The sequence below is a fragment of the Schistocerca piceifrons genome, chromosome 2, assembly GCF_021461385.2.
Source record: "Schistocerca piceifrons isolate TAMUIC-IGC-003096 chromosome 2, iqSchPice1.1, whole genome shotgun sequence".
NCBI classification, from domain to species: Eukaryota; Metazoa; Arthropoda; class Insecta; order Orthoptera; family Acrididae; genus Schistocerca; species Schistocerca piceifrons.
Window position 1 is genome coordinate 222,170,394 of NC_060139.1, and position 27,704 is coordinate 222,198,097.

Sequence of the window (27,704 nt, forward strand, 5' to 3'; positions counted from 1 at the left end):
TTTTTCTTCAATGGCAGGGGTTCGGAGATGAAATGGGCAGCCATATCGTGATATTCCACCTGTCCCATGTTTATTCTGAAAGGTAGAATTCCTGTCAAGGATTACATGACCATTCTGGCTAATCAGGTCCTTCCCATGGTCCAATGTTTGTTCCTCAATGGTGATGCTGTGTTCCAAGATAACACGGCCACTTTTCACACAGCTCGCATCGACCTTGACTGGTTTTGTGAGGATGAATCGTAGCGTCTCCCCTGGCCACCACGGTCACCCGATCTCAGTATTATTGCAGCATTATGGTCTACTTCGAAGAGAAGAGTGCGTGATTGCTGTCCCTCTCATCACCGCTCCTGAAATGTTCACTATTTTGTCGCAAGAACGGTATAAGATTCCCTTGAAAACCATACAGGACTGTATTTATCCATTTCAAGACGACTGGAAGCTGTTTTGAATCCCACCGCTTTTCCTAAAACGTATTAGGCAAAGTAATGCGTCGTGTTTTTGGTATTTCGTTCTCGAATCTCGTCATAGTTTGTCGACTCTCCGATTCCAGTCACGCTACCGTTGCCAAGATACGAATCAAAGTAAAGATTCAGATGAAGCAACCTTAGTCTTCAGTTAATGTGAAACATTCGAACACAACACGTCTGTTGCATTACACTTGCTTTCCTCGGTCACTTGGATCCAGGTTTCTACACAGCGAGCTCTTCATACCTCGAGAGTAACGGCCTTTGTTATCCCGTCATGACGCACCTCGTACTCGGTTTAAATTCACCCCTTAGGTAAACTAATTACCATAATTAAAAATGAAGGAGCCGGGAAGCTCGTGTTGCGTAAGACTTTGTAGCGCACACGTTCTCGTCCGGCTTGTGTTACGCTGGAGAAAATATGAAGTCACACAGTGTAGGCTTACTCGGCCGGTGTTTGCTACAGTTAAAACTTCCGGGCTGAAAGGCTGTGATCGGTATTAAAAACTATTCCCTGACGTTTCGTTTACGATTGCGGGAAGTAAACGGCAACTGGCACCCTGGAAGTTTTAACTGAAATTTAAATGTTTAGAAATTTGGGGTATTTCTCATTTTCTTGAGGGACAGCGATTTGAAATCTTAGATTGCTTTTGATGACTATGCTTATGTTTTTAGGGCTATAGAGTGCAAAGCGACCAGCGCTCTTAAATAAAAGACTTAGAGATGAAACGATGAAACTTCCTGGCAGATTAAAACTGTGTGCCGGACCGAGATTCGAACTCGGGACCTTTGCCTTTCCCGGGCAAGTGCTCTACCAACTGAGCTAACCAAGCACAACTCAAGACCCGTCCTCACAGTTGTAATTCCGCCAGTACCTCGTCTCCTAGCTGTAGTTTTAATTCCGTCAGTACCTCGTCTCCTGTGAGGACAGGTTGTGAGTCGTGCTTGGGAAGCTCAGTTGGTAGAGCACTTGCCCGCGAAAGGCAAAGCTCTCGAGTTCGAGTCTGGGTCCGGCACACAGTTTTAATCTGCCACGAAGTTCATATCAGCGCACACTCCGATGAAATCTCATTCTGGAGACTTAGAGATGTTTGGTTAGAAACTATTAAAACAGCAATAGACTGTTAAACCAAAAGGAAACAACTTATGTACACAAGGAAAAGATTTAAAGAACAGTTCTGACCTAAAGAATGTCAAAAAAGTAGTAGGACACGGATTACAAAAATGCAGAATACGTCCATAAAACACAGAGACGTAAGAAAAGGAACCATATTGCTGTGGGAAGGTGACCACTTAGTAATAACTTCTGTCGAGATTTTGGGGAAGAGTCCAGGTAGATTATGCCAGGCTGTACACCCACAAACTACAAGAAACGTACCGGGCTCGAAACTTTTCATTTAACATAGCGCGCAGATCCTCTGGGCGAGAAAGGACAGCCCTCAGGTCATAAAACATATTTATTTAAATTGTTGTTCATCTAAAGTCGAGTTCGGTACATTTCTCGTACCTTTGGAATACCTCACCGTAGATAAAATCGATATATAGCAGAAAATGAAATTAACCATTTTAAAGGCCCCTATCAGTCATGGGAATTTGAGATTTGTTGTTTCCTTTTGAGATACACGGTTCTCAAGATACTTTGATGTCTCACCCTGTACATGTACAAATCATTAACAGGTAGTCGGTTAGGAATTACTTGGTCCTCTTATACGAGTGACAAAGGAATGCAGTAAAGTTAATTCCAACTTAATGTGAATGGTGTAATAAAACTGGTTATGGAGAGATAAATGTACTAACCGATCTTGAATCATATGAAATGACCTATTCCCTAGTTGAAGACTCAGAACCCAAAAATCCACTAACATATGGCTGTTCGAAAATGGATAAACGTCAACATATATTAACACAATGTAATTACGATGATCATTGTAGACTTCATAAAAAGGCAAGCAGTGATAATCACTTATTTGTACTTTATTTTTAACATGTACATTTCAAAAATGATTTTGCGAAATAGATAGAGATATGATAGTATTTTCCTTGCTGCATGTTGTTAAAGGTAAATTTTTGTCTTTGGGCTGTTCATAGTACGAGTCTGAAGTGTGAAGATGGAGTACCAAGTTATGTGTGTGATGTGTTACCACGGTGGCTGATGTTGATTTGCATTCTGAAGTTAAATGACTGAAAATATATCTGTTCAACAACAGAAGGACCACCAGTGTTCATATCATTATTAAAAAAATGAAGGAGAGCATCCTCTAGACCAGTATACAAAGTTGCAGTTAAGAATTGACAGTAAAAATAAATATAATGAAAACTGGTCCTACAAGTTCTATTGTTGTGAGTTAGTGTGTCACTAATTCACTGTACCAAGTGCTGTGAAAATGTGACCAGCCGCCCACATTATTAACTTAATTCAAAACTGATAAATCGGCTTTGAGCTACAAGAGGGTGGTTGAGTTCAGAACGTGTTCGGCAGGTTGTTGCTGTGAGCATTGCCATACCCACCCGTTCACCTACAAACGATTATCTAGCCGATGCCAATCACGTCTGCAACTGCTGACTAATAGTGGATACGAAGGGTGCCAAATGAGTCGGCTACATAGTGTTTGTGATGGTACCACACAGACATTGCTACTGGTATCGACAGAATCAAATAACGAGGGGCGATCAGTAACTAATGCAACACTTTTTTTTCTGAAACAGATTGGCTTTATTCAGCGTTCCAACACACCATATTATTTCCCACTCTTTTGGCTACAAAAATTTTTCAACGTAGTCTCCGTTCAATTTGACGACCTTACAGTACCTTACTGGGGAGGCCTATAGCCTATGCCCGCATGGTTTCTGGTTCGAAGTGATGAACCCATGCCGGCCGGTGTGGCCGTGCGGTACTAGGCGCTTCAGTCTGGAACCGCGTGACCGCTACGGTCGCAGGTTCGAATCCTGCCTCGGGCATGGATGTGTGTGATGTCCTTAGGTTAGATAGCTTTAATTGGTTCTGAGTTCTAGGGGACTGATGACCTCATAAGTTAAGTCCCATAGTGCTCAGAGCCATTTGAACCATTTGATGAACCCATATTTCATCAACTGCGACGACGTTTGAGAAAAAATTGACACGAGAAGCCTCGCGCAAGCAATTTCGCACAGATGGTCCTTCACTGCTCTTTATGATCCTCTGCTAGGCGACGAGGAATATGTTCGAGTACGCTAACTGGTGGACAGGTGTATCAGCACTACCAACAGTGACAACTAGATGTGCAGCGAGGTTTTTGATTATGATCTGCACGGTGTTTGATTATAATCCGCACGTTCCATCACTGCAGGGGTCGCGGCTGTGTGCGTCTGGCTGTTACGCTGGAGATACGACAGGTTCGCGCGCCCTTTCTGCGGTGATGACAGACGCATCGCCCAACGATTCACCGTGGTTTTGTTCACTCACCGTGATTTTGTTGACTGCCAGGTATCTGTAGTCATTCTGCAAGGGCCTATGACTATCTGCAACGCTCTGGTTTTCAGCTTGGATCGCCGGCCGCGGTGGTCTAGCGGTTCTAGGCGCTCAGTCCGGAACCGCGCGACTGCTACGGTCGCAGGTTCGAATCCTGCCTCGGGCATGGATGTGTGTGATGTCCTTAGGCTAGTTAGGTTTAAGTAGTTCTAAGTTCTAGGGGATTGATGACCACAGATGTTAAGTCCCATAGTGCTCAGAACCATTTGAACCATTTCAGCTTGGATCGCATCTCCGTTCCAGACACCATTTTGAACGCCACGTACACTGATAAGCCGAAACATTATGACCACCTGCTTATAGCTTCCATGTTCATGTTTGGAATGAAGTGGCTAAATGGTTCAAATGGCTCTGAGCACTATGGAACAGCTATGGTCATCAGTCCCCTAGAACTTAGAACTACTTAAACCTAACTAACCTAAGGACATCACACAACACCCAGTCATCAGGGAATGAAGTAAATAACTGTTTATGCGTATCAGTGATCTGACGGTATGTTGGTAGTGTGGTTAAGGTATGAGGCTTTAGATGTCTCCGTGTAAACAACGGGCCGCTAATTTGGGTACGCGATGATGGCGGCCGATAGCGACCCAGATGGGTTCCGGAAGATTTACATCAGGCGACTTTGGTCGCCGAGGCATCAACGTGACGTCACTGCAATGTTGCTCAAACCAATGTAGCGCGGTTTCGGCTCCGAGACGCGGACAATTATACTGCTGGATGATTGACATCGCCATCGAGGAAGACCTTTAACGTGAAGGGATGCAGGTGCTTCGCAGCTGTCAGCGTGTCCTCGATTAGTGCCACAGGTCACATACAAGCACAATACTACTCCCACCAGCCTGCGTCTGTGGCGCCCCCCACATTTCAAGCCGCCGTTCACCTCGATGACGGCGTTTATGGAGACGACCGTCGACCTAGGGCAGCAAAAGTGTGATTCACACATTTCCACTGATCGATGGTTGCATCCTGACAGTCAAGTGCCCACTGCAATCGTAACTGACGATGTCGTTGGGTCGACGTATGAACACATAAAGGTGGTCTGCTGCGGAGCTCCATATTCCACAAGGTACAATGAACGGTGTGCGTGCACCAGCATTGTTCTCTTTCGGCAGAGGTAACACGGATCATCATGTACCCTACTTTACAGAGAAGGGAACCCCACTTTCTGTGAGGAGTCGTGGACATACAAACATTTAACTCCTTGTGGTGGCTTCACTGCCTTCTGCCTCTTTCCGCAGATGGTCAGACAGTAACACGTAAACATTAGACCAGCTACGCCGTTTTTGAGGTATTCGTTCACAGACTCTGCCTAATAATACTGTGCCCTTTGTCAAAGTCGGTTATCTCAGTGGATTCCCCAATCTGAAGCCCATATCTTCGCTAGGGTGATTCTACGTCCGTGTCTGCTCCGCAGTAGCACGCATGTCCAAGTAACTTTGCATCGTAATTCAGATTGAGACAGGCACTGCAACAACGTATTTACCCGCCGACTCAGGGCAAGCCACTTTCAAGTAAAATGTGTCACCTCTACGGGAATGTACGAGTATCGGTTGTAGTCACATGGTTGACGACGTACGGAAGTTCGGGTCTGGCCGTGGGTCGTGCTCGGATAACCAAATGCTAATGAGAGCGGTTGCGTTAAGCGGGAAATCCGGGTTCGAGCCCTGGTCGGGCAGAAATTTTCACTGTCGTCATATCATTCTACACCTGACAGCTGTTTAATGTAAATACACTACCACGCCGACATCCCGTACTCGAATAGAACATAATAACCACTGCGCCCTCTCCGCCGGTCAGCGGCAGTGTCGTTAGTGACTTGTGTATGTGCCGCTAGTATTGTAAGTGGTCATTAATATTTGTGTGTCATCTGCGTGATTCTGTGAAAAATTGGTTCTGCGTGGTTTCCCAAGTATATTGTGTAGCTTCTGAAGGATGCTACTTTATGTTTCAGAGTGTTCTATTGGCCATTGTTCTCCAGAGCCGCCAATTAGCTAATCTCACATGCAATCAGACCGTGTAGTGTTAACTAATTAACATAGGCCTACATACTGAGGGGCGGACACGAACACAGTAATTCAGAAAAGATGGGGGAACGGTCCACTAATTCCCAATACAAGAATTCTGCAGCTTATACGGAAATTGTCTGTCTTTATTTTTTCAAATATAAACGCGGTTCGGCAGACTGCATTGAACGTAATATGTCCTAAAACGAAAAAGTAATAAACACGGGGTACACATAACTCATATATTACTAGAAAGAGGATTTGCCCACTTATTTCTTTTCTGTCTTACAAAATATCTGAGGATGTTATCTGTTTGAAGAAACAAACTGTCATCTGGTCATATAGGTTTTGTAGTAAGTACATCACGCTCTTAAAACTCTAGAAATACTTCGTGTCTTTCACTATTCTCCAACTTGGGATTCAGGTAGAAGGACGCTTATATATAATCGGTCAGACGAGTCCTCTGTGCTCTAGAGGGCAACGCACGCGTGCGAGAGATTTCATTTTTGTCTTAACTCTGTATTTTAAACCGCTCATCCTAACATTTACACTTTTGTTAGAATTTGAGAAGAGTGCAAACAGACTTTCGATTGAGTAGTGTAGGCTCTGGTCTCATCCAAAAGCTGACACAAAAGTCAAACATAGACAAGTATTCACCCAGAACGAAATTGTGTAATTGCCAAATCGTGAAATAGAGTGACTGTACTTAAATTTTATCAGTAGTTTACATCTATCTTCTGAATAAAAGTACTAGCAACTGAAGCACTTCAGGATATATTTTCTTTTCTTTGAACACTCTTTCGTCACCCTTCTGTCACTTAGAGAGTTTAGTACAATTATTCAGAAGTGTTTAAGCAGTATAAAAATGAAAAAGTATCCTTTTGCTTAATACAGCTACACACCTACAATACGCCTTACTGAGGTGTTGGTGGAATGGACAAGCAAAGAGCAACTGACTGGTCTGCTGCTGTTTGCCGAGTCTAGTACTGGCGAAAAGGTTTGGACAAGTTGCGTATTTCGCGTGTTGAGCGGCCAAATATTGCAGATTCAATGTAGGCCGGATATGTTACCGCAAGGATTTTTCCCCTGCACAGCAGAAATCCGTAAGTAGACATTCGAGTGGTGATGGCAGCTCATTGTATGCCTTATTTGTTACCGATGCATATTATAAAAGCGATTTTGGAGTTAATAAGAGATTGGGTGTTACGATGTACCTATCAAATTCAAAACTAGCGAAACAACACCTTTTCCAAAACTCTAGATTCTGCTTTGAAACGCTGCGCTATACAGACAGTCTGGAGAGAATATGCTCTATTTTCAACGTCTTAGAAACAGGTATGATTTTTTTATGTAACCTCCAGTTAACAGTAAAGTATATTAAGTACTTGGTGAAACGTGGTTCTGAGTTTATTATCTTACGATGATGTAGAACACCAGTACATTCGGTCTCAAGTAATTCCGCTACATTTAGACAATCAAAACTCAGCCACTTTTCCTTCCGTTGAAAATATTCCTCCAGACACAGTCATCTGTTGCATATCTGCAGAACAATAACTTATTTTATGCATAGTGGAAGAACAGTCTAGTTCGAAATCGGCACGAATATCATAATAATGTCGTGTGACTAGGGCCTCCCGTAGGGTAGACCGTTTGCCGGGTGCTAGTCTTTCTATTTGAGGCCACTTCAGCGACTTGCGCGTCGATGGGGATGGAATGATGATGATTACGACACCAAAACACCCAGTCTCTGAGCGGAGAAAATGTCCTACCCAGCCGGGAATCGAACCCGGGACCTTAGGATTGACATTCTGTCGCGCTGACCACTCAGCTACCGGAGGGCGGACACGTATATCATGGCGTTTTGAGATTGGAAGCTGATGGTTTCTTGTTAAGGCTCCTCTCAAGTTTCAAGCTGTGGCACTATTTCATGCCTCCTCGAAAGCAGTTCTGTCGTAAGTCTCTGTATCTGGAAGGATGTGACACAGCGTGAATTTTTTAAGGGACTGGCGTGAAACGTCAGGTTCCTTTCACGTCGCTGGCACAGAACAGATGATATGCCGATGTATAGTAAACATCTGTTCCAGGTTTCAGAACCTTGTAACACTCATGAGCCCGTAGCTACCGGGTTGTCGTTTGTTCGACTGTAATGGTTCAAATGGCTCTGAGCACTATGGGACTTAACTGCAGTGGTCATCAGTCCCCTAGAACTTAGAATTACTTAAACCTAACTAACCTAAGGACATCACACACATCCATGCCAGAGGCAGGATTCGAACCTGCGACCGTAGCGGTCGCGCGGTTCCAGACTGTAGCGCCTAGAACCGCTCGGCCACTGCGGCCGGCTCGACTGTAATATCCCTCTGCTAGAGTAATAGCGACATGCTGCAAGATTAAAATGGATGCGATTTAGAGACATAAGAACAAAAGCGATATAATACAAAAATTAAGCGAAATAATATTAAAATTAGAGAGCTGCGGGACTGAACAAAAATACTAGCCATTTGGTCTCAAAATATGCTGTCTGGTATGTACTGGTGTTCTGGGGAATTGTGTTTTGAAAATCAGTCATTCAAAATCGATAAATGGACAATAAGGATATAGAAGAGTATTACTAATATGGAAAAATGCAGTAACATTGGTAAAGAATGTGAAAGTTTGACTACCCCACAATTATGTATGTACGTATAGATATGTGTATTACTCTAGATCACTAGGGAACTTTTAGAAATAAACGCACAAGTTCAGAACTTAGTTTCGTAGAGAAGTATGTAGCTACGCCCCACTCAAAAAAGTACGCTACGTCAGATTAAAATACTCTTCAGTGAATTGTGTGTGAAAATAAATAACAAAAAAATTGTTTTAAAATAAGGTGAAAAATATGCTAATTCCAAATAGTTTCTATAACATTAATAAATTCGTAAATTATTCATTTTTACACATGTCTGCTACTTTTCCAAGAATACATGTTATATGATATTTTACGGTATTTTATATGAGGAATTTTTCCTTCTGCTTCTCTGGTTTGATCGTTGAAGTGAGCTTGGTAAAGAGCAGCAATAATTGAGCGTGCGATGTATACCACTGGCGTAGTTCCACTCACAAAACATAAGATTTTCATTGTTTTTCGTACAAAAATTTATTTCCATGTTATATTACCTACGAGGTGGGTGATAAAGGTAATGCAATTTTTTTATGTACCAAAGTTTTTATTTATTTCGAAAAACAATATTGTCCCTTGAAAGTAGTCCCCTTTGGCAGCTATACACCGGCAAAGTCGTTGTTTCCAGTCGTGGCAGAAGCGCTGAAATTCTTCAACTGGTACGGCCTTTAACATGTTGGTCACATTCTTTTGATGCAGCATTCACTTTCCTGCCATGTTCGACCTCTCCCGATTCACTCTTTTCCTGACCCTTTCAACGATATCCTTGTGAAACACTTGGTTCACAGTTCGTCCTGGAGCAGCAAATTCTCCATGCACGGCACCCCTGATGTCAATGGTCAACGTTTCCATCAGTTTCTAAAGCTGAAGGTGTCCCTGAGCGAGGTTCATCTTCAAAGTGTTCTCGGCCTTCCGAAAATAATTTGTGCCAGCGAAAAACGTATGATCTTGATAAGAAACGTTCACCATAAGCCTTTTCAAAGGTCATAATCGCGGATTTCCCACGGTTAACATCAAAACCTGATGGCATGACGTTGCTCTAAGTTCCGCTGTTCCATTTTCGTAACACACAACAAATGGCTCTTTCAAAACTCACATGCTGGCTTTAAGGAGCTGAAATCCGGACTGAGCGTCAGGAACTGATAAAAAGACCGCTCTGCACAAGCAGAACACCACAGCGTTGCCAGATCGCTCACAGTGTTGCCAGTCTCGTTACTTTCCTCAGACACCTTGTGCATACTGTGTTATGTACCACTTTATTATTATACAGAGTGATCAAAGGCAAAATAAAAGCTGTTATAATTATGTTTTGTTCACTTGTCGACTGTACAAATGCTAGTTGACTATAATAACCCTGAAACGAAAGAAGGCATACTGCAGGCAAAAATGGCTAGACTCTGTCTTCCGAAAATGCTTCGTCGATCACAGTGCAAATCCTGAGATCGACTGTCGCGCATATGCAAAAATGACAGATATGGAAGTAAGGTAGTACCAACTGACAGATAGCTCGAATAACTCTACTAAGGCAGTGCCAAGACCTGGCGGGTTACCAGTTGGATTCCAATTGAACATGCAGACGATCTGGCCTTCTACCTATCTTCAGTTTACCGTAGCTCGTTCAAACAACGAAGCGTGTCAGATGATTAGTAAAACGCAGAGAGTGCTCCAGTCCATCAAAAGCGCGTTCGGACCTACAGAGCTATCTCAGCGACGTCGATATCATGTAGAATTGTAGAATATTAAGCTCACATATGACAACTTCTATGGAGCCCTATGTAGGAGTCCGTATGGTTTACTCAAGTACAGAGCGTGTGAGGCTGAACGTGCTCTGTTCGTTAATATGATCCAGGTGACACTAGGCAGCACAGATCGGGGTGTGGTGTGTTTGTTCCATAAAACGTGCCATTCAGTTCTGCACTTCTGCCTGCCAAACAAAATAATTGTTGCTATTGATTTGAACAGAATTCAGCTTGCCGATTTCGTTCACTGGCATTATTAAAAGCGAAACAAGAATTTGGTGTACCTCAAGGTAGAGTAGGGTCGCTACCGCTCCCCATAAACAGAGTGAATCAAAAATGAGGGAAAAACATTTTGTGCCCAGTGCCACACATTAAGCCACAAACACGAAAGGGTGTTTTCCGTATTCCTGTGTCAAGAAATGGCAATGCATCTGAACTGCATGATCCGGAGGAAAGTGAGACTAGATCCTGTGGATTCCTGTGCTCCTGAATAGGATAGGAGGAAAGAGCGGCACTTCACCACATAGTTGGTGGTTACTTTAATTTATCCTTGATATGTTGACGAAAATACATGTTTAATTCCGGAGGTACGCATAAAACATCATTCGAAATCGTGCTAAACCCATTCTCTGTAAATTATTTCGAGCAGTTAGTTCATGAGCCCACGCGAGTAGTAAAAGGTTGTGAAAACACGCTTGTATTCTCAGCAACAAATAATCCTCAGTTAATAACGAGCATCAAAACGGATACAGGGCTTAGTGAACCCAGGGTTGTCGTAGCGAGACTGAATATTGTAACTCCCAAATCCAAAAATTAACGAAACAATCAACCTATCCAACAATAAAATTTAACTTGATGCCTTCCTGAGAGACAATCTCCACTCCTTCAGAATTGATAATATGAGTGTAGACCAGATGTGGCTTGAATTCAAAGAAATAGTATCGGCAGCAATTGAGAGATTTATACTAAATAAATTAACAAACGACGGAGCTGATCCTCCTTGGTGCACAAAACGGGTCAGAAAACTGTTGCAGAAGCAACGAAACGAACATGCCAAATTTAAACAGATGCAAAATGCGAAAGATTGGCGATCTTTTACAGAAGCTCGAAATTTAGCGTGGACTTCAATGCCTGATGCTTATGACAGTTTCCACAATGAAACTTTGTCCCTAAACCTGGCAGAAAATCCTAAGAGATTCAGGTCGTATGTGAAGTATGTTAGCAGCAAGAAACAATTAATGCCTTCTCTGCGCGATAGTAATGGAGATATCATCAAAGACAGTGCTAACAAAGCAGAGTTACTAAACACAGCATTCCGAAATGCCTTCAAAAAAGAAGACGAAGTAAATATTCCAGAATTCGAAACGAGAACAGCTGCCAACGTGAGTAACTTAGAAGTAAATGTCCTCGTAGTAGTGAAGTAACTTCAATCACTAAATAAAAGCAAGTCTTCTGGTTCAGACTGTATATCAATTATGTTCCTTTCAGAGTAAGTTGATGCTTTAGCTCCATACTTAACAATCATATACAACCGTTCGCTCGACGAAAGATCCGTACCCAAAGACTGGAAAGTTGCACAGGTCGCACCAGTATTCAAGAAAGGTAGTAGGAGTAATCCACTAAATTACAGGCCCATATCATTAACGTCGACATGCAGCAGAATTTTGGAATAAATAATGTGTTCGAACATTATGAATTACGTCAAAGAAAACGGTCTATTAACACACAGTCAACATGGATTTAGAAAACGTCGTTCTTGTGAAACAGAACCAGCCGTTTATTCGCGTGAAATGTTGAGTGCTACTGACAAGGGACTTGAGATTGATTCCGTATTTCTGGATTTCCGCAAGGCCTTAGACCCTTTACCACACGAGCGGATTGTAGTGAAATTGCGTGCTTATGGAATATCGTCTCAGTTATGGGACTGGATTCGTGTTTTCCTGTCAGAGACGTCACAATTCGTAGTAATTAACGGAAAGTCTTCGAGTAAAACGGAAGTGATTTCTGGCGTTCTCCAAGATACTATTATAGGCCTCTTGATCCTTATCTACATAAACTATTTGGGAGACAATCTGAGCATCCGTCTTAGGTTGTTTGCAGATGACGTTGTCGTTTATCGAATAACAAAGTCATCAGAAGATCGAAACAAATTGCAGAACGATTTAGAAAAGATGTGTGAATGGTGCGAAAATTGGCAGTTGACCCTAAATAACGAAAAGTGTGAGGTCATCCACATTAGTGCTAAAAGGAATTCGTTAAACTTCGGTTACACGACAAATCAGTGAAATCCAAATGCCGTAAATTCAACTAAATACTAGGAATTACAATTACGAACAACTTAAATTGGAAGGGACACATAGAAAATGTTGTGGGGAAGGCTAACCAAAGAGTGCGTTTGATTGGCAGGACACTTAGAAAATGTAACACATCTACTAAGGAGTCTGCCTACTCTACGCTTGTCCGTCCTCTTTTAGAATAGTGCTGCGCGGTGTGGGATTCTTACCAGGTAGGACTGACGGAGTACGTCAGCACGTTTTGTATTATCGCGAAATATGGGAGAGAGTATCAATGAAATGATCCAGGATTTGGGCTGGATATCATTTAAAAAAAGGCGTTTATCGCTGCGACGAAATCTTCTCACGAAATTGCAGCCACCAATATTCTCCTCCAAATACGAAAATATTTTGTTGACACCGACCAACATAGAGAGAAACGGTCAACACGTTAAAATAAGGGAAATCAGAGCTCTTACGGAAAGATATAGGTGTTCGTTCTTTCCGCGCGCTGTACGAGATTGGAATAATAGAAAATTGTGAAGGTGGTTCGATAAACCCGTTGCCAGGCATTTAAATGTGATCTGCAGAGTAGCCATGTACATGTAGATGTAGAAGTATTTTGCAACATAATTTCCTTTCAATGCGACGGCCTTACGCTACCTTACTTGGGGGAACCTTTAGGCCAGGTACACCCATCCACTGGCCGACGTCGGTGTCAACGTCGTGTTGCATCAGTAACCTCCCCAACATCCACGTACTGCTTCTCATGGAGCGCAGCCTTCATTGCGTCGACAGATGGAAGTCGGAAGGCGAAGAACCCAGCGGGCACAAACCTTTGAGTAACCACAGAGACTCCAAGTTGAGCAGCGAGGTGTTCAATTGAGACCCGTCGATCACCTCGACTGACAGTGTCCGCACGTTCCAACATTGCCGGACTCACTACTGTGTGCGATCGGCGGGCGCACAGGAAATCGGACAGGCTTGTGCGACCTTGATGCGATGGTGACAGACGCCTTGCCCAGCGGTTCATCGTGCTTTTGTTCATTGACATGTCTCCGTACACATTGCGCAAGCCCCTATGAATATCTGCGACGTTCTGGTTTTCGCCAAAAGAAACTCTAGATCTCTGCGTGAAACGCACCTCTATTATAGACGCCATTTTGAAGGCTACGTATAGTGCCGCCATCTATCGTAAGTTCATGAAACTGTAGGGGCTGAAGCGGAAATATTCCACGATGTCCCACAACAAATTCAGCATTTTTACAACCAAAATTGGCCGAGAAAAAATATATGTTGCGGTACTTATTGAACGCCCTCGCAAAACTTCACGAAACATCAGTAGAAAAGTAAATTCAGGATCAGAGTTTGGCAGATATTTGGCAGCACCAATTCAGCTAACTGTAAACACCAGTAGATTCCGTACAAGATCCCAGCAGAGTGGTCTACAAGTTTATCGTGTACAGGAAGTTGACCCAGCCTACTATCGTAGGAGATTGTAGCTTCGGTGATAACGTCACAAAGCCTGCACACTTATATAATACAAGTGTATTCGCAGCTGTGGGTGAAACAGTTCATATGATGTTGTTTGCGGACATTGGAATTGAATTAATATACGTTACGTGATAAAAATATCTAAAAAATCTGACAAATATCAGAATGGTGTGGCATGGTGTAATGCCCTCCATTTTCGGTAGTTTATATATCCTAACTCCTGTCTCCACCAATTAATATTGAACTCAGAGGATCAGCACGCCTAAACCGTTAGTGGATCATCATTCAGATTTCATTAAGAAAAATTATAGTGCGATAAAACTGTCTGAAATGTTGGAAAAGCGTCATGGGCACTTCTCGTTTGGCAAAAGATTCCGTATTATTCCCCAATTTCGATCTCTGGGAGGGGACTGTAAAGGTGGAGGTGACTATGGGAGAAAGACGATGAAACCAACGATGGCACAGCATTCCACTAATCGGGGCGTGCAATACCAGAAGTTTGAACGTTATATGAAAGCTAGGAAACCTAAAAAGAGAAATGTAAAGTCTCAACCTAGACAAAATATGGGTCAATGAAGTGGAATGCAAAGAAGTTAAGGATTTCTGGTGAGATGAATACAGGGTAATACGAACAGAAGCAGACAATGGTTTAACGGGGTTAGGATTCGTTACGAACAGGAAAACAGGACAGACACCGAGCTACTGTGGACAGACCAGTGATTGTGTTGTTCTCATCAATTTCGACCGAAAAACAACCGTGATAGGAAAGGTATACATGCCATCGTCGTAAACAGAAGATGAAGAGCTGGAGAAAGTATATGACGATACTGAACGGGTAATTCAGTGTGTAAACTAAACTCCGAACAGGCCGTGAGAGGCCCATCGGTACCGACCGGCTGCCGTGTCATCCTCATCCCACCGGCGTCACTGGATGCGGCTATGGAGGGGCAATTGGCCAGCACACCGCTCTCCCGGCCGTATGGCAGTTTACGACACCGGAGCCGCTACTTCTGAATCAAGTAGCTCCTCTGTTTGCCTCACAAGGGCTGAGTGCACCCCGTTTGCCAACAGCGTTCGGCAGACTTGATGGTCACCAATCCAAGTGCTATCCCAGCCCGACAGAGCTTAACTTCGGTGATCTGAAGGGAACCGGTGTTAGGTAAGGTTCCACTGCTGGATTATATCATGGTCAGATCGAGATTCCGAAATCAGGTAGTGGATTGTAGGGTGTACCCAGGAACATATATAGACTCATAGTTTAGTAATGGTGAAGAGTAGAATGAAGTTTAAGATAATCTTACGGAAGAATTTTTGTAAAACGAGTGGGCTACTGAATCACTGAGGCATGATGAGGCGTGCTTGAAACTCGCTGACAATGTGGATACGGAGATAAGGAATACTGGAATAAATGTTTCAGTTGAAGATGAGTAGACGTCTCCAAACAGGTCAGTCACTGATGTTGGACGTACATGAGCACATGGAAGGACAGAGCGAAGAAATTTTCTTTAACAGAACAATTGATCTACGAAAGAAGAAAGTACAGAAACGTCCAGAGAAAGATACCAGTATACAATATAAAGCCCTTAGAAATGAAATAAATAGGAAGTGCTGGGCAGCGAAGGCAAAAGGGCTGCAGGAAAATGTGAAGAAGTCGAAAAAGAAATTATCATCGGGAGGAATGACTCAGCATAAGGAAAAATCTAAACAACTTTCTGTGAAATAAAAGGAAAGGTTGTAACCGGAAGTTATCAATGGGATTGCAGTGTTCAACGCACAGTGCCGTTAAGTGGCCTCTTTGATGGGGAGGACTTGCCTGGTAACCTGACAGAAGAAGAAACCGAAGTCAATGTGATAGACACAAGGGACCGAGCATTGGAATATAAAAAAATTCTGAAGACGTGACATCAAGTAAGGCAGAAGTGATTGATATAATTCAAGTTGGTGTGAAGAATCCATAAGAATCGTGACGTCCTATCAGATTTTAGGAAAAATATCATCCACACAGTTCCATAGGCGGCAAGGACAGATAGATGCCAGAACTGTCGCACAATCATCTTGATATGCCATGCATCCAAACTGCTGACAAGAAGTATATACGCACAGAAAAATGGGAAAGAACATTCAGAATCTGCTAGAAGAGCAGAAGGGCTTTAGAAAAGGTAGAGGCACGAGAGAGGCAGTTCTGCCATTGCGCTTGATAATGGAATGAAAGAAAAATCAAGATACGCTCAGAGGATTTGTCGACCCAGAAAAAGCGTTCGGCAAGTCCTCGGATTAAAAAGGGGTAAGTCAGGGAAGCAATTTTTCGCTCCTACTGTTCAATCCAAACAATGAAGAAGCAATGACGGAAACAAAAGAAAGGTTCAAGAGTGGGATTAAAACTCAAGTTGAAAGGATACCAGTGGTAGGATTCGCTAATGACATTGATATCCTCAGTGAAAGTGAAGAAGAGATACATGATCTGTTGAATGGAATGAACAGACTTGTGATTACAGAATATGGACTGATGGTAAACCAGAAGCAGATAAAAGAGGTGAGAAGTAAGAGGAATGAGAATATCGAAATTTAAGAATTCTGCTACCTTGGAAGTAAAATAGCCCATGACAAACGAAGCAAAGTGGACGTAAAAAGCAGACCAGCACAGGAAAAGGGGCATTCTTGGCCAAGAGAAGCTTGGTGGTATCAAAATACACTGAAAAGCCAAACAAACTGGTGCACCTGCCTAACATCGTGTAGGACCCGCGCGGGCACTCAGAAGTGACGCAACACGACGTGGCATGGAGTCGACTACTGTCTGAAATAGTGCTGGAGGGAATTGATACCATGAATCCTGCAGAGCTGTCCATAAGCCAGGAAGAGTACGAGGGGGTGGAGAGCTCTTCTGAACAGCCCGTTGCAAGGCATCCCAGATGCTCTCAACAATGGTCATGTGTGGGGTGTTTGGTAGCCAGTGGAAGTGTTTAAATTCAAAAGAGTGTTCCTAGAGCCACTATGTAACAATTGCGGATGTGTGGGGTGTCGCATCGTCCTGCTGGAATTTCCCAAGTTCGTCGGAATGCACAACGGGCATAAACGGATGCAGATGATCCGACAGGTTTCTTGCTTGCGTGTCACCTTTCAGAGTCGTATCTAGACGTATCAGGGTCCCATATCACTCCAACTGTACATGATGCACACAATTACAGAGCATTAACCAGCTTGAACAGTCTCCTGCTGACATGCAGGGTCCATGCATTCATGAGGTTGTCTCCGTAACCGTGCATGTCCATCCGCTCGATACAATTTGAAGCGAGGCGCGTTCGACCTCGTAACATGTTTCCAGTCATCAACAGTCCAATGTCGGTGACGATGGGCCCAGGCGAGGCATAAAGATTTGTGTTGTGCAGCCATCAAAAGCACACGAGTAGGCTTTCGGCTCCGAAAGCCCATATCAAATACGTTTCGTTGAGCGGTTCGCAAGGTGATATACGTTGATGGCACAGCATTGAAATCTGCAGAAATATGCGGAAGGGTTGCACTTCTGTGACTTTTAACGTTTCTCTTCAGTCGTCGCTGGTCTCGTTCTTGCAGGATCTTTTTCCGGCCGCGGCGATTTCGGAGATCTGTTGTTTTACTAGATTACTGATATTCACGGTACACTCGTGAAATGGTCGTAATGGAAAATCCCCACTTCAACGCTATCTCACAGATGCTGCGTTCCATCGCACGTGTGCCGACTACAAAACCACGTTGAAATTCACTTAAACTTTGATAACTTACCATTGTGACAGCAGTAACCGATCTAACACCTGCGCCAGACACTTGTTGTCTTATATATGCGTTGCCGACAGAAGCGCCTTATTCTGCCTGTTTACAGATCTCTTTATTTTAATACGCATACGTATACCAGCTTCTTTAGCACTTCAGTGTATAAGTCTTAGTCTGAGAAAGAAATTTCTGAGTATGTAAATTTGGAGCACAACATTGTATGGTAGTGAGTCACGGACAATGGGAAAACCGGGACAGAAGAGAATAGAAGCGTCTGAGATGTGATGCTACAGAAGAACTCTCAAAACCAGGTGGACTGATAAGGAATGAGGAGGTTCTCCGCAGCATCGGACAAGAAAGGAACATATGGAAAACATTCCAGTGGTGAATTAAGTCAATATTCGTTATGAAGACTACGTCGTGATCATGTTCCTGCCAGTAACGAATTTGCAGCTCAACTGCTCACACTACCTACCAAAATTTATGTCGTACGGCCAAGGAATATTTTCTCGTCTAAAATAAATGCGGCTTTTCATTTACTCCATGCTCTTGTGTTAATATTTTATTCTATATAATACCACACTTCACAGTTTTTTACTTCAATTAGTAAACTCTTTGAAAAGAAAACTTATACTCTGTGGCGTTCCCACTAACTGATTAGTTAGTTCGTTATCAACTATAAACCTGAATACATAGCGGAGAAAAATAATGTGATAAAGAATATTTTGTGTGTCCTACAGTATTCATTTATTTTGTTAACCAGTTTTCGGCTTTCAAGTCCATTATCAGACTTTAACTATCGTCGCCAACAACAGTGAACAACAATGAAGAAGATGTTAGACATCGATAGTGAGTTAGGAACACAGAGTAAATGTCATCCTCGACAGTGCAGTGGTAATGTAATTAAAAATATGAAATATTAAATAAATACAAAGGGAACAAACCAGAAAGTCATTAATACTAAACGTCTAAAATAGCGCCCACATAACAATTTTCCACAGTCAAATAAAATTAATACAAGACAAGAGTACAGGAGAATAGCTTGAAGAGGTATTACATGTGGGAGATTATACAGAAACAGTGTGAAAGACAGAATAGGCAAATGTAACAGGAATTACAAAATATAAATTATTTGTTTGTGCAAGAAGAGTTTCTGCTATTCTAGGGAAGATGCACTTATTATAAAAATAAAGTATGGAGTCTTTACACAATCACAATAAAAGAAACAAATAAGGAAAAATAGAGGAATAGAATGGAACAGGCAGTGTGGAAGCACTGAAAAGCTATGAGGATTAAAAAGGGGACCGCACCCACCCATCATCGATTTCGTCCAAATTGACAGAAGTTGGCGTTCCAGCTGGTCGAATGTTTAGCAAAAAAATTTTTTGGTACGGGTTGGATGACCCATGAGCCATTTGTTTTAGCGTAGTTTCCCGATAGTGGTGAGTGCAGCATGAAGATTACAGGACTGTAACGCTAGGGATGTGCGCTCGAGTCCCTTGTTCAAATGGTTCAAATGGCTCTGAGCACTTTGGGACTTAACATCTGAGGTCATCAGTCCCCTATAGCTTAGAACTACTTAAACCTAACTAACCTAAGGATATCACACACATCCATGCCCGAGGCAGGATTCGAACCTGCGACCGTACGGGTGGCGCGGTTCCAGATTGACGTGCCTAGAACCGCTCGGCCACAGAGGCCGGCCGAGTCCCTGGACGGAAACATTTATTAATCTCAATTTTTACATTACTTAAAGTGCAAATTAACCGAAATTCTCTCGGTGTCTTGCACACGTCATGATCGTCGAATTTTTACATGTTCTTTTAAGGTTTCTGTAGAAAAGCAAACTTGGTTTACACACACAAAATGATTCCTCTCATCTCATAGTTTTGCAGCAAACCATCTGCAGCGCATCATTTTGCCAAGTATTGGCGACGGTAGCTGGTGACGTACAGTGGAATGTATTTCGATTCATTATTCTCGGTTTTTGATTTCTTTCTCTCTCTCTCTCTCTCTCTCTCTCTCTCTCTCTCTCTCTCTCTCTCTCGATGAGTTAGGTTGTAGTTTTGAAATTTTTTGATAGAATACTTTTCTGGCGTTTAAAACAGACGTCGCAGGGTTGAACATTTGAGGGAAATCATTTCAGTACTGCAGGATGGCAGTAATCCTTCATCTCAAAAACTATAGTCCTATAGTTGCGGATTTGTTTGTCTTCTTCATGAGTTAATTAACAGCAGAAATTTCTTCTCCTGCGCGTAGGACTTCATCGCATTAGTCAGAAAGTTTTTGTGTAAAGCTGTTGTAAGTTTCCAAATTTTGACAAAGTATATTTTGTCGCATACTCGTCCACCGTTTTTTTGAACGCTCTGTCCAAGAGAGCAAGTACTGTCTTGTAGGCATACGTAGACTTGGCAATAATTTTTCACGATTGATTACAGCGTACTGCGCTGTACACTTGATTACTTCGGTCGTTTACGACTCATTTGCAGAGTAAATAACGTAAAAATGGCTCTGAGCACTATGGGACTTAACTTCTAGGGTCATCAGTCCTCTAGAACTTAGAACTACTTAAACCTAACTAACCTAAGGACATCACACACATCCCTGCCCGAGGCAGGATTCGAACCTGCGACCGTAGTGGTCGCGCGGTTCCAGACTGCAGCGCCTGGAACCGCTCGGCCACTGCGGCCGGCAAATAACGTAAAAGATGAAATAAAAATCCCCCTTGGGGCTCGACCGCACAACCTTTGGACTGCCATTCTGCCCTCTTTCCGCTGCGCAGGGTGCTGCCTGCAAACTGCATCACCATAAATGTTTCATGCCTCACCCGACCCTCTTAGCGGTCTGGAGCTCCCAGTTACGTCATTTTCATTTCTGGCGCAGTCCTGCATATACCATAAGTTTGAACGACATCCGTGAGACGAGTGGGCGTTGTTCCCCTGTAAGCCAAGTTCAGAACAGGGGGAAGTATTTTTCCTTTACGAAGTGATGGATATTGGACGATGGCTGGTAGCTGTGGCCCTCAGTCAGTACAAACTCAGCAAATGTGGAGTCATAATTCAGCAATCTCCAGCCGCATTCAGCCAACATAGTTATTACGTCTCTGACTGACGAATATAAAACTTACCACAGTCAGGACACGAAATTTTGTATACCCCACTTGTTTGACGACAGTCATCTATCACAGTCTGAAGGTGATATTAACAATATAAATCAGTATTGTTGAACATAAACAATATTGTGCTTATATCTATAATCCTGAAATTGTTGTAGCAAAAAGCGACGAAAGAATCAGTAAAGTAACACGATGAAGAACAGGTGCAAGTGTGTAAAAACTAGCGAGGATATGATTCGGGTGTATATAAACTCAAAATAAGGTCACTCGACTGTTCAGCTGCTAGAAATTTACGAGTTACTAGGTTGGTGCACAGGTTCGTAGCATTTTTCCGTACGTTTAATAAACGGAATACACTACTGGCCATTAAAATTGCTACACCAAGAAGATATGCAGATGATAAACGGGTATTCATTGGACAACTATATTATACTAGAACTGACATGTGATTACCTTTTCACGCAATTTGAGTGCATAGATCCTGAGAAATCAGTACCAAGGACAACCAACTCTGGCCGTAATAACGGCCTTGATAGGCCTGGGCATTGAGTCAAACAGCACTTGGATGGCGTGTACAGGTACAGTGTCCATGCAGCTTCAACACGATACCACATTTCATAAAGAGTAGTGACGGGCGTATTGCGACGAGCCAGTTGCTCGGCCACCATTGACCAGACGTTTTCAATTGGTGAGAGATCTGCAGAATGTGCTCCCCAGGGCAGCAGTCGAACATTTTCTGTATCCAGTAAGGCCCGTACAGGACCTGCAACACGCAGTTGTGCATAATCCTGCTGTAGGGTTTCGCAGGGGTCGAATGAAGGGTAGAGCCACTGGTGGTAACACATCTGAAATGTAACGTCGACTGTTCAAAGTGCCATCAATGCGAACAAGAGGTGACCGAAACGTGTAACCAATGGCACCACATACCATCACGCCGGGTGATACGCCAGTATGGCGATGACGAATACACGCTTCCAATGTGAGTTCACCGCAATGTCGCCAAACACGGATGCGACCATCATGACTGCCGTAAACAGAACCTGGATTCATCCGAAAAAAATTACGTTTAGCCATTCGTGCACCCAGGTTCGTCGTTGAGTACACCATCACAGGTGCTCCTGTCTGTGATGCAGCGTCAAGGGTAACCGCAGCCATGGTATCCGAGCTGATAGTCCCTGCTGCTGCGCCGAGCGGTTCTAGGCGCTACAGTCTGGAGCCACCCGACCGCTACGGTCGCAGGTTCGAATCCTGCCTCGGGCATGGATGTTTGTGATGTCATTAGGTTAGTTAGATTTAAGTAGTTCTAAGTTCTAGGGGACTGATGACCTCAGACGTTAAGTCTCATAGTGCTCAGAGCTATTTGAACCATTTGAACCTGCTGCTGCAAACTTCGTCGAACTGTTCGTGCAGATGGTTATCATCTTGCAAACGTGCCCACCTGTTGACGCAGGGATCAAGACGTGGCTGCACGGTCCGTTACAGCCATGCGGATAAGATGCCTGTCATCTCGACTGCTAGTGATACTAGGCCGTTGGGATCCAGCGCAGCGTTCCGTATTACCCTTCTGAACCCACCGATTCCATATTCTGCTAAAAGTCATTGGATCTCGACCAACGCGAGCAGCAATGTCGCGATACGATAAAAGCAATCGCGATAGGCTACAATTGGATCTTTATCAAAGTCGGAAACGTGATGGTACGCATTTCTCCTCCTTACACGAGGCATCACAACAACGTTTCACCAGGCAACGCCGGCCAACTGCTGTTTGTGTATGAGAAATCGGTTTGAAACTTTTCTCATGTCAGCACGTTGTAGGTGTCGCCACCGGCGCCAACCTTGTGTGAATGCTCTGAAAAACTAATCATTTGCATATCACAGCATCTTCTCCCTATCGGTTAAATTTCGCATCTGTAGGACGTCATCTTCGTGGTGTAGCATATTTAATGGCCAGTAGTGTAGGTAGACGTTACAGAGACCTTAGTCAACAATAATATATTACCCTTCCCTATTTACAACAGTTCGCCAACGGGGGGGGGGGGGGGGGCAACTTTTCGATTCTGCGACTCTAGAAGTCACTTGGCTTTGAGGGGAGAACTCATCGAACCATGTTCGGTGCGCTGTAGCATCCGGAAAGGTAATTCTCTGAAGACTGTTCGATAGATAGCGTGAAGAGTGAAAATTTGAGGACGCAAGATCAGGTGAACGAGGTGGGTGCGCAATGACTTGCCATTCCAACTCCTGTACAGAGTTTTTCCTCAGTCAAGTGGAATGCATGCCGGCGTTATCGAGGAGCAGTCTTCCTGGTCGTTGTTCTTGGATTGCTCTGCAAGACGTCTCAGTTGTTGACAAAAACGTCAGCAGTGACGGTTACACCTCGGAGAAGCAAATCGTAGCATCGCACACCGTCACCTTTCCACCAGATGCATAACATTATCTTTTGTGGATGCACACAAGTCTTTGTACGGGCAGTTGCTGCTGTTTTTGGGCTCAGTCATTCCTTTTATTTTCTTACGTAAGTGTGAAGACACGACATCACCAGTAACGATCCAGGATAGCAATGGTCGGTGTTGTCCACGATCCAACTGATGACAAGCAAGCAGAGATGCATATCTGGTCATCCTCTGATTTCTGTGTTTGTGGCATGGTGTACCCATACACTCGACTCTTGAACTTTTCCCATTCCATGCAAATGTCGCACGACAGTAAATTGATCACAGTTAATCACATCTGGTAGTTCTCGAGTACACTGGCATGGATGATTATAGTTTAATCCGTCCAAACGATCTGCATCAAACACCAGAGGTCCTCCTGAACGTGGAACGTCATTAATGTCAAACAAAAAAACGAATTTGTTGCTGTGCTCTGTTGAATGACATTATCCCCATACACGGCTCAAATGATTCTGACTGCGTCCGTTGTTGTCACCCCTCTGCTGAACTCAAACAGAGGAATATGTCGGAAATGTTCAGATTTCTCCACTTGGCCCTACATTTTATAGCGCCCACAGCTCCACTCACAATCTCCAAATGACCAAATGACAAGATGTAAACTGAAACAGAACAGTGAACTACAAATAAAAATGACAATCGTTAAATAAACCCATAGCAACTGGAATACCAACATGAAAAACAATAGCTCTACGAACTTACGCACAAACCTAATAAATTACTTTGTATAGGCGACAGAAGATGAGGCCGAGATTTACCAGATTGCTTCAATAACAAAGCATCCAGTCTCGCAGCAGAGAAATTACTTGAATATTGCCTTTTTGTTGATAGCTTCGCACAAGGACTGTAAGGAGCTGCTCGAGGAAATAACTTCTGCTCCGTTGCGCAGTTATTAACATGTGTTTTGCCGAGCGTGTAAATTGTTCCTCGCGCTGGCCTCTTAAATGATCTCTGGCAAGCTTGCCGCTTCCTTTCCTCGCTCCTTCCATCCTTCCTTGTGGTTACGGCACCAGCAGTGTATCGCAGTGCATTCGCCTTTTACTCGCCTAATAACGCTTTCGGCGCGGCTCGCCTTAGCCGACATTAATGAGAGCCAAAAGTGTTTACGGAGGATGCTGCCTAAGCGCACTCGCGAGGAGCCTACAGCCGGCGCGTTTTAGAAAGTGAATTACGACGCGAAGCACCTGATTGGTCTGTTCCTGGGAGGAGGGGGGAGGGGGGGGGGAGGCGTCACGTGGTACAAACAGGCTCGAGTGACGAGGCCTGCCTCATTCGGGAAGCGGCTGCGCCGGCCGTGGAGAGAGGAACCCGTTTGGCACACGAGCTGCGTCACCTCCGCACGCGTTGCCAGGGGTCGCTCCCGCCGCCGCTGAATTATCTCTCCGCACGACGGCGTAACTTTAGGCGCAATGACCATAAATTTGGCCCCAGGTTCCGTGTGAAACTCAGCGGCAGTAACCTGGTCAGCGAAAATGAGCCGAAGAGATATACGACGGTAATGAAAAGTCTCACAGCATGTGACCTCTAGCTCCCGAAATACCCTTACGTTGCGCAAGCTTACTAGAACGGGCAGTGACACCAGTTCACCACAGTTTATTCAACAGAAATTACGCCACCACTCAGGATTTGCAAGTTAATCCGGAAACGATATGTTGTCAGCTGTTGATTAATTTTTTATGAATACCAAATTGTGAAGAATATACAAATAAACAGACGATACTGGTTCAGGTTATTGTACCTCAGTTGTCAAGCTTAGAGTGTGGGCAAAATCGTGACAAACCTTAAAAACGAGTCAATTTCTTTAAAGAAAACCACTTCACAACAACTCTCGTAACAGACTGTTTTCAAACGGCGAGTTTTCTAGTTCACAAAATTTGTTATGAATGAAAGAAATACACGATACTGGTGTATTTTAATAACTGGTTCTCGCCTGTTGCGATGGCGTAACCGCTGAAAAATGGTTTGTAAAATAATGAATATTGTAGAATTTTACACCAGCGTTCTGTGTTTCTTCATTCATGACATCTAAACTATTCAACCAAGAACCAATGGTGAAGTCCATTAATTTTCAGAAAATTTGGGTAAAAACTGTTTTTTTTTCTTTGCTGCGTGTTTTATTTAGAATTGGCATAGTCTTTGTCACATACAAACATTATTTAAATACGACCTTGATATCTAATATCTCAAGACATTTTCCTCGTTGCAGTGACGATATATCGTCCTTAATCTCTCATTTTCGTTCGTGTTTGTTATAATGAAAATGCTCATGAAGCAATAACACTCGAAATGTGGTGCTACACAAGAATGCCGAAGATTAGATGGCTAGATCAAATAACTAATGAGGAGGTATTGAATAAAATTTGGGAGAAGAGAAATTTGTGGCACAACTTGATTTGAAGAAGGGATCGGTTGGTAGAACGCGTTCTGAGGCATCAAGGGATCACCAATTTAATATTGGAGAGCAGCGTGGAGGGTAAAAATCGTCGAGGGAGACCAAGAGATGAATACACAAAGCACATTCAAAAGGATGCAGTTTGCAGTAGGTACTGGGAGATGAAGAAGCTTGCACAGGATAGAGTAGCATGGAGAGCTACATGAAACCAGTCAATGGACTGAGACCACAACAACAACAACTTCGTTATGTAACAGAGAAGCACCATGTCTTAAGACGTGTTTACAGCTGCACGAAAATGCTAAGTATCCGAAAGTTTCGTATGCTGTGCCGTTTAGTGAAGGGAAGAAGATACGCGTGTCTTCCGTGAGCATAGAAATTTCTCGATCCGTAGCCTAGTTCTCACTGCCTACATGTCTGCCGATATAAATATGCTGAACTCGGACATACTGTCTTGCGTCGTAGATGGATAAACAGAAACCAAAAGATGTAGCAGTAGTCACTGGCAAAAAGTAGAACCCAAGCAAAGTGGCAGCATTTTCCGAAAGCCATGCAAAGGAAAATGACACTCGTCCGCTGCGTGGGAAAGGGAAGCGAAGTGCGTGCAGCGACAAGCGACCGGTGCGTAACAGTTACTACGCACCTGTGCGTGTGAGTAGAGCACGTGGTCTTGCGAGGAAGGCCGGCCGACGCCGCCCTCGGTCGGGTCGATATCCCAGAGGCGGCCGCGAGAACGGGACCGACAACAAAGCGCGCTCGCGACCACTTGGCGGTCGGCGGGAAGCACTTGTTCAAGGTGCCGGTAGCACAGCAACCACTGGACGCCGCGGCGCGCTAGACTGATAACACAGTCCCGCGATCAGCAGCGCTCAAGAATAGGGGCCCGGTGGCCGCGTGTCACGACACAACACAGCCCGCCTGTTGATTGCACATACTAGCCAGAGGCAGGTGGCGCGCGTGGTACGACGGGAAACAGCTGACTGCCGCCTTCTGGCCTCTCGTACACACACTCAGCTCATCACGGTCGCGCTTGGCAAGTTGCCGCGTCCTTGCGAGCACATGGTCGCCAGTGTAGGGGGAGGGGTGAGGAGGGAGGAAACGGCGTTTCGCTTTCGTCGCGTCGCTCAGGGAATACTGGCAAACGACCTCGCTTCCACACTGGGTCACGGACGGCAGTGCCTCACCCGCGCGTGCTCGCGTTCGGCAAGTAACGTGTTGCTCGCCGGCGCATGCGCAGTAGCGACAGTGCGCAGTAGCGCCCGTTCAGCTCAGTCAGCGAAGCTCGACTGAGGCCTGGTTGCCGCCGCGTCTGGTCCAGCAGCATGGGTTAGTCACACGAGAAGAGGGGAGGGGCGGGTGGAGGGGGAAGGAGGTGCGCGCGCAGCTCTGCCTCCCCGCCCGCAACCGCTTGCTTGGCACCGAACGAGTTCGCGGCGTTTTTCGCCAGCAGGCTTTGGTCGTTGCTACTGCACCGACGCCGGTTGGGCGCGGAGCGGGAACACCACGCTCAGATGTTAATCGCAGTGCCGATACCTGAAATCTCTCTCTCTCTCCGCACCACTCGTGAAACAGGTTGTGCGCGAAAGAATAATGACCCCTTCTTGGGACCCGGTTTCTCGTTAATCGCGGAAGGAAGTGTGTTCCGAACAGCTTTCATGAACTCAAAAAGTAAATAAAACTACAGTACGAGCATATCCCAGTGCTAATGACCACAACAACACTGCCGTTCTGACCCATATTAGGAGTAAACATAGATCTTCTGAAATGTGATAGAGAGCTATATATAATTTCAAGAAGTGACCGGCTGTACTATTTATTATCATCAAAATCATCTTGAACATGTTTGGAACATGAGCCTCG

General features: G+C 44.1%; 1 long non-coding RNA gene across 1 annotated transcript in view; it reads right to left on the reverse strand.

The window, feature by feature from the left end:
- LOC124776999 overlaps positions 1-27,134 on the reverse strand; it is a 765,947-nt gene extending 738,813 nt beyond the window's left edge. Inside the window, exon 1 of the long non-coding RNA XR_007015678.1 lies at positions 26,488-27,134. This is a non-coding gene — a long non-coding RNA (uncharacterized LOC124776999). The remainder of the gene's footprint in view (positions 1-26,487) is intronic.
- Positions 27,135-27,704: the final 570 nt, after the last annotated feature.